The sequence below is a fragment of the Trichosurus vulpecula genome, chromosome 6, assembly GCF_011100635.1.
Source record: "Trichosurus vulpecula isolate mTriVul1 chromosome 6, mTriVul1.pri, whole genome shotgun sequence".
Classification (NCBI taxonomy): domain Eukaryota; kingdom Metazoa; phylum Chordata; class Mammalia; order Diprotodontia; family Phalangeridae; genus Trichosurus; species Trichosurus vulpecula.
In genome coordinates, this window is record NC_050578.1 from 167,334,772 (window position 1) to 167,353,787 (window position 19,016).

The 19,016-nt window shown below is 38.1% G+C and overlaps 1 protein-coding gene across 3 annotated transcripts in view; it reads left to right on the top strand.

The window, feature by feature from the left end:
• The window catches only part of RBM47 (RNA binding motif protein 47), a 163,277-nt gene that overhangs the window by 106,340 nt on the left and 37,921 nt on the right, over positions 1 to 19,016 (top strand). The window contains exon 3 of one of the 3 annotated variants that reach the window (XM_036762395.1): positions 18,288 to 18,327. The exons of the other annotated variants lie outside the window; for them this stretch is intronic. The gene's annotated coding sequence lies outside the window, so the exon portion shown is untranslated. The remainder of the gene's footprint in view (positions 1 to 18,287; positions 18,328 to 19,016) is intronic. 3 annotated transcript variants of the gene reach the window in all.

The window sequence follows — 19,016 nt, forward strand, 5'->3', positions numbered from 1 at the left end:
GATAAGAAGCCTGATTTTAAAATTTAAAAACAAATTGCAAAGATTAGCTAAAAGGAATAAAGACAATCAGTTGAGGCAAGTGCATCAGAATCACAGATTTAGAGTTGGAAGGGAACCTTGCTAAGTGAGGTAAGTGTCTGAGGTAGGATTTGAACATGGATTATGCTGCCACTCTCCACCATGCCCCCTAGCTGCCTAATATATTCATCCCCCCTCCTAATATACACAAACACAATTTGTTTATTGACTCAGGGTAGTTTAACTTAAAATTCGTTAACATTTTCTAAGCAATGATGTGCACTTATTTTTAATAATTATTATGCTCTATATATGACTATTAGAGCAGGATAGTGTAGTATGAAAAGCACTAGATTTGGAATGTAAGGACCTGAGTTCAAGTCCTGACTTTGATAGCTATTACCTATGTGACCTTGGGCAAGTTATGTTAATTAACCTCTTGTAAAATGAAGCGGTTGAGCCTAAGACCTAAGATTCCTTCCAGCTCTTAAATGCTAGGATCCTCTTGTCTTAACTTATTTCCTAGGTACTAGGTACAAATTTCCTTAGCTCCTAGGAAATCCAAATTCCCCACTTATTAATTCCCCACTGATTACTATATTGCTTTAATTTAAACATGCACACACACACTCATGCATGCACGTATGCACTTTCTCAGTCCAAAGGGGTTGAAACAAAAATAGAATTGCTACCCAGCCTTTCTGTAATGAGTTAACAAATGTACCTTGTACATCTAGTGCTGAGTTGCTTAGAGGTCACCTTCACCTCTTTCATTTAATTGCTGTGACATTTGGAGTACTGTTTTGGTTTAGTGGGGTGGGACTTTGTGTGAGTTTTTCTGGGTGGGGTGATTGGGATATTTGGGGTAGAAATGGTAATAGTTGCTGTTAATTAGTTACCAGAAAGTCACCTCACCAAGCACTCATCAAGGCAGAGCTCTCTACCTACCTCTCAACTTCAGAGCACACAATCTGGTGCTTTGAGTATTGAGAGCAACATTTGGAACTTTCAAAAACCAGAGAAAGCAAAGCATTATGGTATAGACTCATTCATACTCAACAAATAAGAAGGGCCCTATTACAGTGGACCCTCACCGAGACTGGCAACTTCATTATATAAAACTCTTTTTTTATAGTGCTAGTCTATTTAGGGGGAATTTTATTTTTTTAAATGTGCTAACCTGAAGTTTTTGTTGTTGTTGTTAAGTCATGTCTGCTCTTTGTGTCCCCATGGACTTTTGTCTTGGCAAAGATATTTGGAATGGTTTGCCATTTTCTTCTCCAATATGTCCCCATTTTCAGATGAGGAACTGAGGCAAATAGGAGTTAAGTGACTTGCCCAGGGTCACACAGTGAGTATCTGAGATCAAATTTGAATTGGGGTCTTCCTGACGCCAGGCCCAGTGCTATATCCAATGCCCTACTTAGCTACTAACATGAAGTACAACTGAGTAAAAAGGCAATGCTCTGGCATCACAGATTCTCAGAATAGCAAGGGATCCAGCCCTAATAAAAGAATCCATCCCTCCTGTCTGCCATCCCTGCCAGGTAATCATCCAGCTTTTGTTTGTAGCCCCAAGAAAGGCCAACCCACTGTTTCCTAAGGCAGTCCATATACATCTGTTCCACCCAAATTTGCTTCTATGCAAGTTCTCCCAATAGTTTTGTTTTGCCTTCTGGGGCCAAGCAGACCAAACTTAATCCCTCTTCCACAAAAAAATCTTTTAAAGACTTGAAGACAGCAATCACATTTTCCATAAATCTTCCATTCTTTAGGCTATCTCTTTCATTTAACCCATTCTCCCATAGCATAATTTTGAAACCATTCATTAGTCAACAAGCACTTGAGTGTTAGCTATGTGCCAAGCATTGTGTTAACTGGGAATAGAAAGAAGGGCCCCCCAAAAAAGTCTCTGCTCCCAAGTAGTGCCCAGTGTAATGTGGGGGAGTCAACATGCAAACAAATATGTACAGACAATATATACAAGGTAAACTAGCAGTAATCACAGAGGGGAGGCTCTAACGTTAAGGGAGATCAGGAAAGGCTTCTTGCAGAAGGTGGGATTTAAGCCGAGATTTGAAGAAAGTCAGGGCAGCCAGGAGCTGAAGATGGGAAACCCTGAGGGACAGGACAGGCAGGGAAGTGCCTGGAGGGGCTAGATGGGGTGTATCCTGTGAAGAACAGCAAGGGAGGCCAGAGGCACCAACAGTGGAAAGAGGAACTTATTTGGCTTCAGGAGATCCGGGTTTGGTTCCTGACCCTGTGACAATCTCACCAAGGCTCATTTTCCTCATCTGTAGAATGAGGGGTTTGAACTCAAGTTACCTCTGTGGTTTCATCTAGTTCTAAACTATGATCCGTATCTCTCCTGGATGCTTTCTAGCTTAACAATAGCTTCCCTCCAAAGATTATCATGTTCTTTGTTCCAGCCTTTCTTGGGTTCGTGGTTCTCTATCTGGAAGGGACTTTTCAGGGACCATCTAGCCCAGTCGCCTCATTTTACAGCTGAGGAAGCAGAGGGCCAGGGAGTTTATTACTTGCCTAACATAGAGTAAGCATCAGACTTGTATGATTTGAATCAGGGGTGCAAATAGATAGCAGTCTTCCTGCAGCCCTCTCAACTGCTGCTTGAATCAGATTAAAATATAGTTGGAAAATATTTGACAATGCTTAGCTCAATGCCTGGTACATAGTAGATGCTTAATAAATATTTATTGACAATTGACTTACAAAATAAATAATAATACAGTAGAGCATAGATAATGTTAATATGTGGTTTTCTAGATCAATATGCAGCCTGTAGGAAGATTTAGTGCCCTCCACACACACACACACACACACACACACACACAATTTCTATTTGAATTTGCTGCCATTGATTTGAACCTGGTCTTCTGACCAGATCAGCCAGCCATACCATGTTGCCTCCTAAACAGAGCCTGGAATCACAGTAAGGTTTAGGGCTGACACATCACGCTGTTGACATGCTCAGGGTGTCCCAGTCTTAGTATAATTTTACACTTTTAGCGCTTAAAACTTAAGATGCTGGAACACCCTATATAGGCTTTGCTATCCACAAAAACTCCTAGATCTTTTTCAGATGAACTGCTTTCTTGTCACTCCTCTCCCATCTTTCATTTGTGAAGTTAAGTTTGTTTTTTTATTAACGCAAGTGTAAGACTTTATAATTATAGACCCAGAGAGAACTGATAGCTCTGGTGCTATGACTGCCCTGTTCTCTTCTTCTTCGCCCCTCCCCCCCCCCCAAAAAAAGCAACACACATATTTGGTCCTCAAATGAGGAAACAGACTGAGGTTGGTTAACTGACTTGCCCAAGATCACTCAGGTAGTAGATGTTAGAGCAAAGATTTGAATCCAAATTCAGTTTTCTTCCTGTTCTGTCAGAGTTGCCTCCCAGAGAAGAGTCATGGAAGATTGAGGACTTTACGTTTGTCCCTGTTAAATTTCATTTTATTAGATTCAAATCAATATAGTAGCCTGTAGATCTTTTGGGGACCCTGAAGTCATTCACCATGTTAGAAACTCTTGCTGGCCTTGTGTCCTTGGCAGACTTGGTAGTCATGCTGTCTCTGTGCCTTTAAGCCATTGATAACAGTGTCTGGATGCCCAGTATGAAGGACATATATCTCTGGAACTTGAGGGAAATTTGGCCCATTGGTGACTACACTCTTGGTCCAGTCATTCAGTCAATATTGAATCCTCCCAACTGTATCATCTGTGCTGTTTCCCTCTGCTTTGTCCACATGGAGAGCACACGAGACTTTGTCACACACTCTGCAGAAATGAAGGTAAATTACAACTGCAGACATTCCCCTCCTACCTAGTACCTGTCTTGTAATTGTCCCAAATAAGAAATGAGGTCCATCCTTCTTGACTTCTTGGTGAAACTGTGCTGGCTATGCTTTCTTTTCTAGATATCTACCAACAATTCCCATGTAGAAATTTGAAAGGAATCAAAGTCAAACTCCCTGGTCAGTATTTATAGTCTTCACTCTATTCTCCCAACTCCAACCCCTACGCACAAACACCTTCCCTTTTTTAAAAAACAGTCCCAATATTTATTTGTCCTCTAAATCTCTAGCAACTCCCTCCTGATCTGTTGGCTATCAAAGATACTTGACAATGGCTCACTGTTAATGTCACATTGCCTGCTCTCTCCAGTCAACCAAAAAAACAAAAGTTTGGAAATTTGGAAACAAATTTGGAAAGTGTGTCTTGGAACAATCTGACCCCAGCCACATCTCCTCCATGGTGTAGCTCTGGCAACTCCAGCCCTTTCGTTCCTCATCACCCAAGGAACTAAATGATGCAAATGTACATCTTTGATATTTTATTATATCTAGGTGTTTCGTGAATCTATATGTAACATATTTGCCTTCAAATATTATAAGATCCTATTTTATTTTTTTTAATAACAGAGGTCTGCTGTCTACCCCTTGTGTGTTATTATAATAGCTGACATGTCCATACCGCTTGAGGAATGATAAAGCAGATCCTTTTTAAAAAAAAAAAAAGTTTGTTAATGGTCTCTGACATCCTTTCTAAGATCAGAGAGTTTTTGAAGGAGTTTTCTTAAGCTAAACATTCCCCTTGCAACCTTTTATTACTTATTCTTTAAATCTTTTATGTGTAGATAACAATAATAATGACAATTGCATATTACTATATTATGTATCTTATATAGAGTGTATAATGATATGCTATGATATCTAACCTTTTTTTCTGCCCAACAGTCCCATGAGGTCATGTAAGCGGGTAATGTAAATGCAATCGTCTCCATTTTGCAAATGAGGGAACTCTGGTTTGGACACAGTGTAACTCTCCAGGACTAATATGCCTTGGCAATAGCAGGGCCAAGACTTAAGCTCGGGGTTTCTGAACCATATCCGTCATTCCTTGAACCCTTTCATATCTCCCAGGGAGCTCTCTCAGTTCAGATTCATTGCCTCTCAGTGAACAAAGTTCAACTTGGGACTTAATTGTCATGATTTCTGAATTGTGGTGCCTAGATCCATAAGCTTACAGCGTAATTGTTCTTTCTCTTACTTCCTGGCTAATAGCCCTTTAATTCTTTTTTAAAACAAATTTAATGTATCTTTTTTTTAACAGTATCTTCATTTTCAAGTATAATACTCTCTACTCTCTCCTCTTTCTCTGATGAGGAAGGAAGGAAGGCTGGAGGGAGGGAGGAAGTCTAAATGAACCAACCCAGTGAATCTATATATTTTGCGCCCACAGTCCTTCCCCCCACCCACTTACCTCCTATTCCCCCATCAAAGAGAGGGTGCTGCATTTTCTCCTCTCTTCTTTGGGATGAGGTCATTACAATTACACAGCATTCCCTTTTGCTTGTTTTGTTCTTTCCATTTCCATTGCTGTAGTCCTTAAGTGGGTTGTTTTCCAAGCTAGGTCCACTTAACCACCTCGGTCCACGTAAGGCTTCTCACATACTCCCCTAGTTTTACTGTGAGGCATGATCACAGTTCAGACCTTCTCTCAGTTTACTACTTTGTCTATGCCCAGGATCCATTTTCCAGTTTGCTTCCATTTTCTTGTAGGTCAAACCTTTTACTAAGCCTAACTAATTAGGAAGAACAATGCAGATTTTACCTTCTTTCCCTGTCCCTTACAGAGAGAGGAAACAAAATAACGAAGAGACCAAGTTCGAGGTGGGGCAAAATGAAACAATGAAACTAACTGTTTGTTCATGTATAAAGAAAGCTTATTTTCAGCCCTGATGCTAGATTATACTCCATAAATTATAGAAAAGGCACATTTTATACCAACTAAACTTAAAGTCTTTACCAGATATCAAAAATATACTATTATAATATCAGAAAGATAATTCCAAGAATTGATTGTGAAATGTTTTAATTTATTGGAAAAAGATCTTATGAGCTCCTTGAGCCACTGTAGTAACACTTTATAAAATGGGTGCATTTTGTGGGTCTAATCATACGGATCCTTTGATATCTGATCAAGTTGGGGGGATATCATCAGTGTGGGACCTTCAAAGAGGCTCATTCTCTGTGCTGTCCACAGAATAAGACACTGAGGGGGAAATAATCTTGATAATATCTTAAGATGCCACTTTTTAGAAGGGGGTGGGGGGGATCAACAAATAAATGACCAAGAAGAAATAAAAGAGAGAACACCAAAAGCTCAGGTTTATTCAGTGCCCTTAATCACCAATACTAGCCCTGGTTTCCTTCAATGATAATTGATAATATTTTATCATATTAATAATTTAGCCCTGACTTCCAGTCCCAAAGAAACTTCTACTGTGACCCAGAAATCCTTTTTAAAAGATACCTCTTGTCCATCCTCAAATGGCACATACTGCTCTTTTTGTTCGCTCCTCCCATCTACCCCCCCCCCCCACAACAAGCCTGTTTTTTCTTGACCGAATAGATAGCTTTTGTTATCATTGAAATCATATTGCATCACTCTCAAAGAATAATCATTAGAGATCTAATAAGCAGTGGTCCCAAAGGCACTGGACTCCAGCAGCTACCTTCCCAAAAAGGACCTTGGTTTGCTTCTTGCCTTTCACATGCAACTAAACAAAGATACTGCCTAAAATGTCTGTCCTAAACTCTCTTCTTTCCTCTATAAACTCCCTTCCTTGATATCCATCCCCCATGACTTCAATTATCACCTCTCTGCAATTAACCCCAAATCTGTATTTCCCTAGATTTGGACACCCAACTGCCTACACAATGGGCATCTGGGTCTTCTTCTAGGACTTTGAATTTAGCATGTCTAAAACAAGTTCTCTTCCTCCTTAAACCTTCCTCCCTAAACCTCTTACTTCCTTATTTGTCTTATTGTTACCATGGTGACATGCTATCTGAGACAGCAACAACATACTAGTCTGGTTGGGACCCTTTGAGTTGGAAGGGTCATTTTACATGGCTAGTTTTTCTGTAAAAAGTTGTGGAAATCATCCTGGAGATTTAATACTTCCAAGATTTCTACCATCAGACTGTTGAAATAGCTTGCCAGTTCCCTAAGGCATGTAAAAGTCTGGTAGGCAAAGCTCCTCTTGACTGGTATGAATTAACTTCTGATTGGATATGCCACCATTAATGAAGGAGGGACAGTCATGCCCAACTGTCAATTCTATCTCCTTGCTAAATATTTTTTTATGCTATTGTTATATAAACTTCTGTGGCATGGTGCTTACCAGTTTAGGGTAGCTAGAAGCACCACCATCACTGATGGCTGTTCAACTCATGGCGCCCATATAGCAAAGAAGCAGCACACCCAAATCCCTCCCCCAACCCCCAAAGTCAAAGTCTCAAGTCTATGTCCCTGAAGGAAACACTCACAGCCTTAGGATAGGATGTAGGAGGGCAGTAGTAAAAACCCTCTGCCTTGCCTCCTGCCTCCAAGGTATGTAATACTCTTGTAGACTCCTGGGGGAACTCAACAACTCACCTGCACCCTTCTTTCTTAATCTCATTGTTAGTTTTACTTTCTGAAAAAGTAGAGAGTGAAAGCAAAAGAAAGAGAGGAGAACAACAGAATTAGGATAAGAAAGACAGGAAGAAGAAATAAACAATGCTGAGTTATGTGAACTAGTATATATATTCAAGTGAATCCATAGACCTAGGAAAACAGATAACAACCTCTCATGGCATCTCTGCCCTCATCTGCAGTTTTCTTTAATTTAGAAGGAGCAGAATTACTACCATCTGAAAGTATTCTGTGAAGAATTTCTGCGTACGACTAGATAGACATGTGTTTATCCATTTATGTCTAAGTCACAGGTTCTAGTTTACCCAATGTATATGAGTGGGTTTATGATCTTTAGTGTATGTGCCAACTTCATCTTTCATTAAAAAAAAAAATGGGAATGACCATGTCATTCCCCTGCTTGATGGTCTCCCTAATGTAACCTTTTTTTTTTTTTGTCATGCACTTCTTTAGCAGTCTGATAAAGCCAATGGACTTCTTCTTAGAATATTATTTTTAAATGCATAAGATTACAAAGGAAACCAATCATTAAAATATAGTTGTAAAAATATACACATTTTTAAAAGAAATTCGTGGACCCTAGGGTAAAAAACCCCACTTTAATGTATATGGGATAAAACTTAATCTTCTTAGCCTGGCATTTAAGACCTACTTCAGTCTGGCTCCCATTTATCTTTCCATCTTTATTTCCTACTATTCTCTTTTCTGAACTAATTGGATTACTATAAACTCCATACTCTTGTCTCCCATTCCCCATCTAGAATGCATTCTTTTCACCTTTGCCTCTTTGTCTTCCTTTTAGCTTTAACTCAGGTGACTCCTTTGTCATTAATGTTCTCCTTTGTCTCAGTTTTCATTGTACTGTTTTTCTATGTCTATAGACATGCTGTACTAGTAGAATGTAGACCATGCCTTTGTAGAATGTAAGTTCTGTGAGGGCAGGGACTATTTGGTTTTTTTGCCCTAGTATATCTTCGACTGGCATTGTGCCTCATGCACAATAAAGCGCTCAATAAACATTTGCAGAATTGGTTATATAAGAGCCATTAAATTAGGATTCCATGAAGACTGGAATATGATTGCAAAACAACCAGGACGCCAGGGGGGAAAGTTACTTTTTGTTTTCTTAAAGCCTTGAGATCAAGGGAACCTGGTTGAAAAGTAAGTTCCAAGTCATGGAATCAGTTCCCCTGGACCCAGATCATTCTTTCCAATTAATGTTGTCATCACTTAATGTATTTGTGTCATTGCTACACACGTTGTAAACCTTATATGACATGTGTTAGTTGTGCCTTTGGTTCTCCTCATGTTGTTTATGGCTGTTTTTAAATGTGTAGCATAATGTGGAGAATGTAGGCTCAGAACCCCTTCTGCCCTCAACTAACTGAATGTGTCAAGAAAATTTGTGGTAGTGTTGATGGGATGAATAAACCATGTAGCTAATAACCTCCATCCTCCACTTGATATTTATAGACACTGCCTCCATCTTTCTTTGAATCAATATTGTCTGATTTATAAACTTGTGAAGGGCAAGGACTCAGCAAAGCATATCAGAATTGTGGGTGGGATTGAAGATTGTGGTTAGGAAAAGAGGGATTATGGGAGTAGGGTGGAAGGGAGGTTTAACAGAGGTCCTACAATAGTTTAGCCTAGATTAAATCTTTTTAAGAAACCCAAAGAATGCCAAGCAAGAAGATGGTTTTACAGTTTGCTTTTATTGTAAATGTCATTCAACAGTATAAAATTATCTGCTATGTTCTCTCGTATAATTCTCCAAATGCCATGCACCTAATTCCTGGTATATAAGGTGGCTGCAACCTTCCTTACCTATTTGTCTACCAACTTTTTTTTTTAATAGAAAATACATATTTTTAAAAATAGATAGAAAATTATCTGATGTTATATGCAGCATTCCACATCTATGGTTCCCAGCTTCTGTGAATCAGTGTCAAGGAAGTGTCTTCTCATAGGCTTTCTTTGGGGCCAATCTTGGTTATTATAATTTCACAATTTTGTGAAACTTCACAGTTTTGTTTCGTTTTGCTGTTGTTACTCTTTTAACGTTGTTATAGTCATTGTATTATTGTTTTCCTGGTTTGCTGCTTTTGCTTTTTGCATCAGTTTATCTAAGTCTTTCTATGCTTGTTTGTTGTTGTTTGTTGTTCAGGCGTGTCCTAACTTTTGTTACTCCATTTGGAGTTTTCGTGGCAGAGATACTGGAGTGGTTTGCCATTTCCTTCTCCAGCTCATTTTACAGATCTAGAAAAAACTGAGAGTTAAGTGATTTGCCCAGGATCACACAGTTAGTAAGTGTCTGAGGCTCAATTTGAACTCAGGGCCTGACACTCTATTTGCTGTGCCACTCAGCTGCCATTTCTATTCATCATATTCATTGTTTCTTATGGGGCACTCTATTACATTCACGTACCAGAACTTATTTAGCCATTCCTCAGTCAATGGGATTTCTGCTTTGTTTCCTATTCTTTACGACCACAAAAGTCCCACTTTAAAAAAATACTTTTTGTATAGTTTTTAACATGAGTCTTCCTGAATGGTGTAAGTCATTGGAAAACTGGTAGAGATTCAGGTACCTAACTTCTAAATGAGTTATATCTTCCAAGAAATTTTTCCTAAATATTCTATTTTACTCTGTAAGGAAACTATACTGGTTGATTAAATGGAAGTTAGTTAAAATATAAATGTGACAGGTTTCACACAGCACTTCTGCTTAGCAGTATGTCATACTTTGCTAATTGTCAGATAATGGTATCTTTTGAGTCTAAGCTTACAAATGCATACATACTATTTCATTCTCTAGGGCACATCTCTATTTGTTTGGACCTATAAAAGAAAGATACTTTGACTGCTCTATGGAAATGTTGTAGTACATTGTTTAGCAAGGTCAGAGTGAGGAAAGAGAGTAAAGACCAGTTAGGATTTGGGGCTGTGATCCAATAATTAGTTATGCACATAAAAAACAAAATTATTGCCCCCTAAGTGTTTTGGTGGAGGAGGAGGTCGGATGTTCAGAGTGTAGAACAATGAGTACCAGTCATTAAATCATCCTAATATTGCAACTTTCATGCTGTGTTCTTCAGGGGACAGCCTTTTTTGCTTACTTTCTGTCTCCATCCTCATCCTCTGAGCTCACAGTCCTTGCTCTGAATCTCAGGTTTTCTTCCTCTACCTTCACTCAAACCTGTCCCTAGTGCTATATCACCTTTCTTCCCTAAGCTTCTGTTTTTGTTTTTTTTCCTTCACCTCCCTGCCAAACCACAGATTTGCCTTCTCTCAGTTTGCATATGATGATTCTTTCTCCCTGAATAATAATATCCTGAGCTGAGGGGATTCTATAAAGAAAAGGGATAATGCCAGGCTTACTTCACTAGGGAAAAAAAACTAGACTTCATCACCCGAGGAATAGGTCTGGAGCCCTTTTCCTAGCAGAGACTGATAAAAAATAAGATTGGTTTAACTTAACTGTGATTAAAGAGGGGAGGGGGAGCTGGATTTTTGAGTTAGTAGTAAGAAAAGAAGATCCTAGGGTTCTTTTCAGTGATGAAAGATGACTGGATTCAGTGTTTGGGTATATCATACTTCATCTATTTTAAGTGTGATATATCCTATTCGTAATTATTCATATCTTTAGAGACTTATAACATTATCCACTTAATAATGACCCCCAAATCTTCATATTATTGGGCTTTTTTTTTTCATTTTCCTTAGGAAATTCAAAGTAAATTCAATATATTCAGCATCTACTATATATACACAAGATGATCATATTCAAAATAGAGAAAACTTGGGTTTTGCTCTTATGGAGCTTAGCATCTAGTAGAAGGGTGAATAGGTAGCTGCATGTTATCATGTAGAAAATATATGAGAAGTACGAACAAGTGCCATGAGAGTATTCACTCACTCCAGCCTTTGAAACATTGTCAACTCACACTCTACCATTTTAAATTCGTAATCTTCCAGAAATCATTTGAGATTCTTATTACATAAAACATTTTAAATAATCTCCTCCTCTGAAATTTTTGGGATCTTAGTTGTAGGTAAGAGAAGTTAATTTGAAAAGTTGTTTTGTCCTTTGTTTTTGAAGTGGATCAGTTCAACCAGGATCCCAGGAGAGAACAGATAATTAAACAACACCTCCTTCCTCATAGCAGAGAAGTGGAGGACTACTAGGCAGAATGTTGTTAACATTGTCAGATGCCATCACTTTATCCACTCTTTTTGTTTAATTCTTTTTCTTGGTCTTGAGGGAAAATTCCATTTGGAGGTGGAGAGGGTGGTGTACTGGAAGAGGTAAAAATGTATCACCCTCTCCCAATACTTTTAATTCAGATTTTTTTTTTGTCTTCCTGGTCTTTCTCTCTACTCCCAATTTTCATTTATTCTGAACTGGTGAGGTTTTCTGGTTTTGGTAAAGCAGTTATAAGTCAGAAGTCTGCCTAAGTCAGAAGTCTGCAGAATGACCACTGAACAGAAACCTCAGTCCGTGTGTGTGTGTGTGTGTGTGTGTGTGTGTGTGTGTGTGTGTGTGTTAGGAACACTTAGAAACCACAGTGTCTTTGTATGCTGTGGTGTTTGGTGGTGTTTGTTTTACTCCAGGTTCAGAAGGACTTGGGTCCGAGACATTCAGCATCATATTCTGGAGCACACTCTCTATTACCCTTTCCTCTCGTCCTGTTTTCTACAAGTTGGTTGCCTTATCCTGCCAGCTGCACTGAAAAATTCAGCCTAGAAAAAGGTTATCCGTGTGGTTCCTTCTTTTAACTGCTTGAAAAGGAGCATTATTTACTTTGCTTGAGTGCTTCGGGGCCTACTGCTCCGTTGTTATGTACAGACTCTTTTTATTATCCTGAATCATGTTTTATTATCCCCTGGCTTTTATTTCTCCTGTACCTGCCCTTTTTTTTCTCTCCTTTCAGGTAAGATCATTTGTGGCTCCCTGTTTTGTAAGCAAAGAGAAATAATATTCAGGTTTGCTTCTTAGTATGATTTCTGTCACCACCTTTCTGCCAGTCTTGAATAACTTGCCGGTTTGACAGTTAGTACTGATTACAAGTAAAACAGTCTTCCAGAGTCATCTATACTAGCACTAGCACAATGACAAGAGAGAAAAAGAGTTTGTTGAAAATCGAACATTACTGGGTAAAATTTGCCCTTCCCTTATCTTATCTGTCCTAAGTTAACACAAGCTATTTGCGCCCCTGCTGTGCTAGGATGGTGGTGTTTGGGTATGATTCATTCCCTTTGGGTTAGTTTTGGAGATCAGTTAAATTCTCTTCCTTGTGAAAATGTCAAAGCCTTCACTACTTTTTTCTTCCTTTCAGGTTTAATTTGACCCTCCAAAAATCCATTAGTTATAGTTGGTTTTCTATTAATTTCCAAATTGCTGTTGAGAGTTCTGGAGTAGACAGTATTTAACATCCTCTTTTCTTTTTTGGTCCCACCCACTCAGACTCATTCCAGGTGCCCTTAACAAATTACTTCCAAGGAATTTAAATGGCCAAAGCTCACTGACCAATAAAGAGATATGTCCAACGTGTAACAGAGGTACACAGCTCTTGTGATTAAGAGGAAGGGTTACTTAAGCTAAGGTGTTGTTCCTGTTAGCCTGTTGTGCACAGGTCTCGAGACTAGAAAGGTAGGGGAACCCTTACTTATTTTAACAAGGATGGGAGGACAAATATGTTTTGTTTCACTAATTTAGATTGGGTTTAGTGAGCCAATTAATTAGCAGATTATCTTGGTTTTCATTGAGTGAAATAAAAATACTTTGAAAGGAAATAATTCATTGGTTTCTGCTTCAGCATAAATTTACTTTAAATTTTGTAAAGGGTGTGTGTGTGCCTAATAAGAACATCAGAAAACTTCAAGTCAACCTGTATCCTAGGCAGTTTTTTACCTAGGGGAAAAAAAAGCCCTGCAAAATGTAATGAATATTTTCCATATGTAGCTACCATTTTAGCACAATTAGGCCATGAAAGAGAAATTTGCTTACCATTTCCATCAGTGTTCTTCTCCCAAAGGCATTTGAGAATTAGACCTTGGAGGACTAATGCAAGATTCTAACACTTTTGATGTTTAAAAATTGCACAATATTAATGGAACTAATATTAGTATTAAATCCACTACTAATGGCATAGAAGTTCATCATAGTAAAGCCCATTATAATGTATTTCCTAAAATGATAATTGATGAAATGGATTAATCAACAATCATCTATAGTGTGCCAGACACTGGGAGTACACAGACAAAAATTAACCAGTCCCAGGCCTCTGGGATTCTACCATGAAAATAGGATTTTATGTGCTTTAGAGTACACAAAAATTAAAGTAATAACTATGTCCGTAATTTATTTTTGCTTCATGTGCTATAATAATGTCAACCCAAAGAAACTAGAGGAATAAAATCAGTATTAGTTTCTTTCTGTTCAGAAAAAGCTGCTTTTCTAATGCATATTCAATGGAAGCTAGCCCTCATTCTTTTCTGTGACCAACATTCAGTGTAACCATTTATGGTGAAGAAATATGATAGAGAAATTTCAACCTGAGAGTCAGATATTACTGGCTATATTATTATAAGTCTAATATTCAGTGTCAAGAAATAAATTTCAGGCAAAAAGAATATAACTTGTTTCCCATAATTTAATTCATTTCCTCCCCCTCACCTCATTTATGGCTTGATATGGCTTTGTACTTTATAACAGAGATTAGATAAAGGACTGAACAAAAATATATCAAAGGTGGGGCAGCTTTAAAACAAAAAAGATAATCAGTAGTTAACTCTTTATTTTGTCCTAGAATATATCATTTTTTGCAGACTCTTTCCTACCATGTGTAACAAAACAAATGTGAGCTAAAGCAGATTTCCAGGGGCTCCATATGTTGTCCCCATTATTATATTTCAGTAGGGTATGATGTTTAATGAGATTTTGAAAAATAGGAATCAAAAGTACAATCTGAGATATTTAGAACCCCTGGACGTCTGATTTATCCTAAATTCCCTTGATGAAAATTTTTATCCATGTTGTTAGTTCATAATAATGATTTGTGAAAATTCTGTCTTTGTGAACTTCCTTCTAAGCTTTCTTTGCCGGTTAACCATTGGGGAAGGAAGGTGGTCATTCACAATATTAACCCATGGAAAGGTGAGCAATTGCTGGCCACATCTCCTCCTAGTATTAGTAAATGCTATTTCTCAATTCCAAGCTGAGGTTCAAAGGTTTATGCAAACTTCATAGATCAGAGGTCGAACACAAATTGCTGTACTTTGCAGCTGAATTCTGCCGATATGACAGAATTTCACAGCTATGATGATTGCTTCTTTCCACTTTTGCACACAAGCCAGGCAGGGTGGTTAACATCATGATTTGTACAAGTCAACCATTGGTACCTGAGTTTAATAAGTAACTAGCTGGTGCCTTAAGTTTCACTGGTGCAAGGTGAATTTTCTAGAAAGGGTCAAATGTTAATACACAAAGAAAAAAAGTAATAGCTCATAATCACTTTCTGCGATTCCAAATACAGTGGATGAGGGCTTTAGGTTTTGTTTGCTTGCTTGCTTGCTTTAAAAATCACCTTAATGATTGGAAGCACCTTTATATTCACTCTATGTACTCCTCAAAAATAAATCATTCATACATTAACAAGAAGCATTTGTCAGGCACATTTCCTCACCAATGCTGACCATTAATGATAGACAGTTCTTGACTGAGATAGAAAGCGAAATGTCCTATCCTTTGTTAGTTAAACCTTTCTTGAGGTTTCTGTCAATTCATGAAAACATCACACAGTAATTTACAACTGACCAAAAAGCCAGGCAGCACAATGAATGGTTCCTGTTCTGAAAAGGGAAGTGCCTAGCCTTTTTTTTTTTTTCTGGAGTCCAAGATATTCCTCCAGTATCTATCCTGCTGCTTTTGCTGCTTCCGCCTGGCTCCAATACACATATAAAAAATAGTATAGCCCCTTTCCCTAGTACTTCCTTAATGTATACAGTTGAATACAGAGGGCTCAGTGATACTCTGATAAATCTTTTCTATTTTCTAAAAACCACCTAGCCTCAAGTCTAACCTTAGCTTAATATGTTACCCTTGTACCCTGACTAATTAAAGGGCCAGATAGTAAAAATGATAAAAATGAATGAATATAAATTTATCTACATTTCTTTGGGTATTGTTTATCATCATGGTGTCACAAACATGGGTCATATGACTTGTGGGCTAAAATGCTTAATGTCTGCCAAAAAAATCTACCCTTGAAAAATAAATGTAGTGCCTACTTAGCCTCATGCTAAAAGCGAGTAAACCAAATGAAACTTTGGTTCCTTACATGGCTTCAGCTTCTTTCTACTGAACATGGAAGTGATGTTTTTTCTTTAAAATACATATTGTTCTACTATCTAGCAATTTGAAATTTCTGTTTGCCTATAAAGGATCACTATGAGTGTCTTTTTGGTCCAGAATAGAAGCTTCAGGATGGGGAAAGTGGGCAATGGCCAAAAAACTTCAGATTCAGTTGGAGTCACTTTTGATGGGAAATAATATGGTCAATTAACAAATGTTTGTTGAATGAATGAATGAAATAAGTATGTTCTATAGATACATGATGTCACCTTCATTCTACCAAGGTTTAAAACCTCAATATTAGCTTTGACTTTGACTTTTCCTTCACCACTTATGATTTACTTGGTTTTCATGGCCTATTAATTCAACTCCTCACCTCAACCTTTTTCTCATGGATTCCCACTCTGAACCCCTGTTCAGAGTCTCATTATCTCTCACCTAAACTAACATAACAGTCTCTTAACTGGCTCCCCCACAAAAAAATCTACCCTTTGCAATGCTTCAAAATTAATTTTCCATATGGAGAGATAACCACATCATTGGGCCGCTCCCAAACTTATAAAAGTTTATTACCTATCAAGTGAAATTCAAAGCCCTTATCCTGGAATTGAGTACCCTCCATAATTTGGCTCCATAATCTGGAATTCACTACTCTCCATAATTTGGCTCCAACCTACCTTTGAATTTCTCCCACTCTTATTTGTCAATATCTTGCTTAAATGACTATCTGTAATCCCAGGAAAGTCATTTATTTTCCCTAAGCTTCATCTATAAAGTAATAGATTTGGACAAGATAATTTCCAATGAGCCTATCCTAAAAATTTCATTGAGTAAAATTTATTTAGTAATAGGTGATAGAATATGCCAGTATTCTTCCTTTTTTTCCCTTTATTAATGATAAATGATGAAGATCAAAGTCTCTTCATAAGCAACATTTAAATCTTTACCAGTTGCTTTTTTCCCCTTTAGATAGTATTTTATTTTTTCTGATTACTACCAGTTGCTTCTGTTGCATCAAACTGGCACATCTATTAGAAAGGTTTAACATAATAGTTGGAAATTTTTCAGTATAATGATAAACAGGTAAAGATGCTGTATGTTAGAACTGATTTCACATGCGTGCATTCCTACAATTTGCTCATTCCAGATGCCACACATTGAAATGCCAATAACATATTGAGCGCTGGAAAGTGGAGTGCTACTGAAGCACTTTTCATATAAGCCATAGGCGAAGATGAGACCTTTTCAGAGGAAGCATGTTTTGTAACGATGGTCATGTCGTTTGTTTCAGAGTAGATTTAGAAAAGAAGTTGACAGTTAAGGGACACCTCAAAAACAGACCCCAGCTTAATTATGCAGAATGCTAATGTAAAGTCGTCTATTCTGAAGCGTGCTTTTGCCAGGTGGCTTGGCTGAAAGGATGATTGTTATATAGAGACTGTACTTTCTGTGATTCTTATGAACTTAGACCCAACCAAATTATCTGCTACTTTAGAAGGATGGATGACATTTCTGACTGTCTTGTATGACATATTCTAAGTCAGGAATATGATCACGGTCCTAGACTTTAAAAAAAAATAGACGAAGGTTTGCTACTCCTATGTGTTTTATCTTCTCATCTCATTTTTTTTTTTTTTGAAAATTATAAGCAATGAACTAATGGGGGCAGCTAGGTGGCGCAGTGAGTAGAGCACCGGCCTTGGAATCAGGAGGACCTGATTTTAAATCTGACCTTAGACACTTGACACATATCCTAGCTGTATGACCTTGGGCAAGTCACTTAACCCCAATTGCCCTGCCCCGCCCCCCCCCCCCCCATGAACTAATGTTCATTCTGAGACCCCAAGTCAGATTTTTTACGAAAAGGCCCCCCCATGGAGCACAATTCCGGGAATTCTTTCACTCTTTAGACACTAGAGGCATCCTGATTCTTTCATGGCAGTTGGATAGTTGACTGGAGAGGAGGCTGGACCTGGAATCAGAAAGACCTGAATTCAGATATAGTTTTAGATATTTACCAGCTCTGTGACCCTGGGCAAGTCATTTAATCTGTCAGCCTCAGTTTCTGCGTCTCTAAAATGGGGATAATAATAGCACCAACCTCCCAGGGTTGTTGTGAGGATAAAATAATATTTGTAAGGTGCATTGCAAACCTTAAAGTGCCATGTAAGTATTATTATTCTTCATATTACTAGCCTCCAAGTCAGCAAGATTTTCCTGAGCAGTACATTGATTCATGTGGTTTCATATACAAGGCTAGTCTTGAAGTCATAAACAGGATAAGAGAGAATTGACATTGGAGATGGTGGGGGAAACATCTGACAAAGGAAGAGCAAGTTGTTTAGTGTTGTCATCATGATTGTTTTTCTGTTTTCCTTTGTAATATCTATCTACATCTCCCTGTCTCCACAGGGATGACAAAATCGATCTCGGCATAGAAGGGACCTCAAAGGTAATCTAATCCAACCCCAATCACGAATTTCATCTACAACATTCTCAATCAAGTGTTACTTCATTACATATGGATTCGTTGATAGTCATCTAAGCTTAACTTGAAGACTGTAAGTGAGGAGGAATCCACTACTTTACAAGGTAGCCTGTGCCACGTTGAGGTGACTCTTAATTGTTAGAAAGTTTTTATTTCTATGGAGCCAACATCTGCCTCTAAACCTTCTACCCATTGTTCCTAGTTCTGTCCTTGGGGACCAAGCAGAATAAGCCTAATTCCTCTTGACAGTCCTTCAAATACTTGAAGAGAGCTGTAATGTCATCCTTGTCTTGTCTGGTCTTTAGGCTAAATTCTTTCAACCTGGTTATTGTATGATGTGGTCTCCAGTTCCTTCTCTTTAATGGTTGCCTTCTAGATACTCCCAGAATTGAGTCCAGTACTCTAGGTGTTCTCTGACCTGGGCATAGTCCAGCGGAACTATCACCTCCTTCATTGTGATTAATCCAACCATCTAATTACACCCTCAAAAAACAGCATCTGTAGTTGTCAGGTCTCATTGGTGACACACATCTTACCAAAGTATGAATTTATTAAAGCCCCCTATCATTATTAGACAAACCAGGGTACCCATATCTTATATTTGTCAAATTGATATTTGGAATACAAGTATAGGGCTTTATATTTAAGAATGT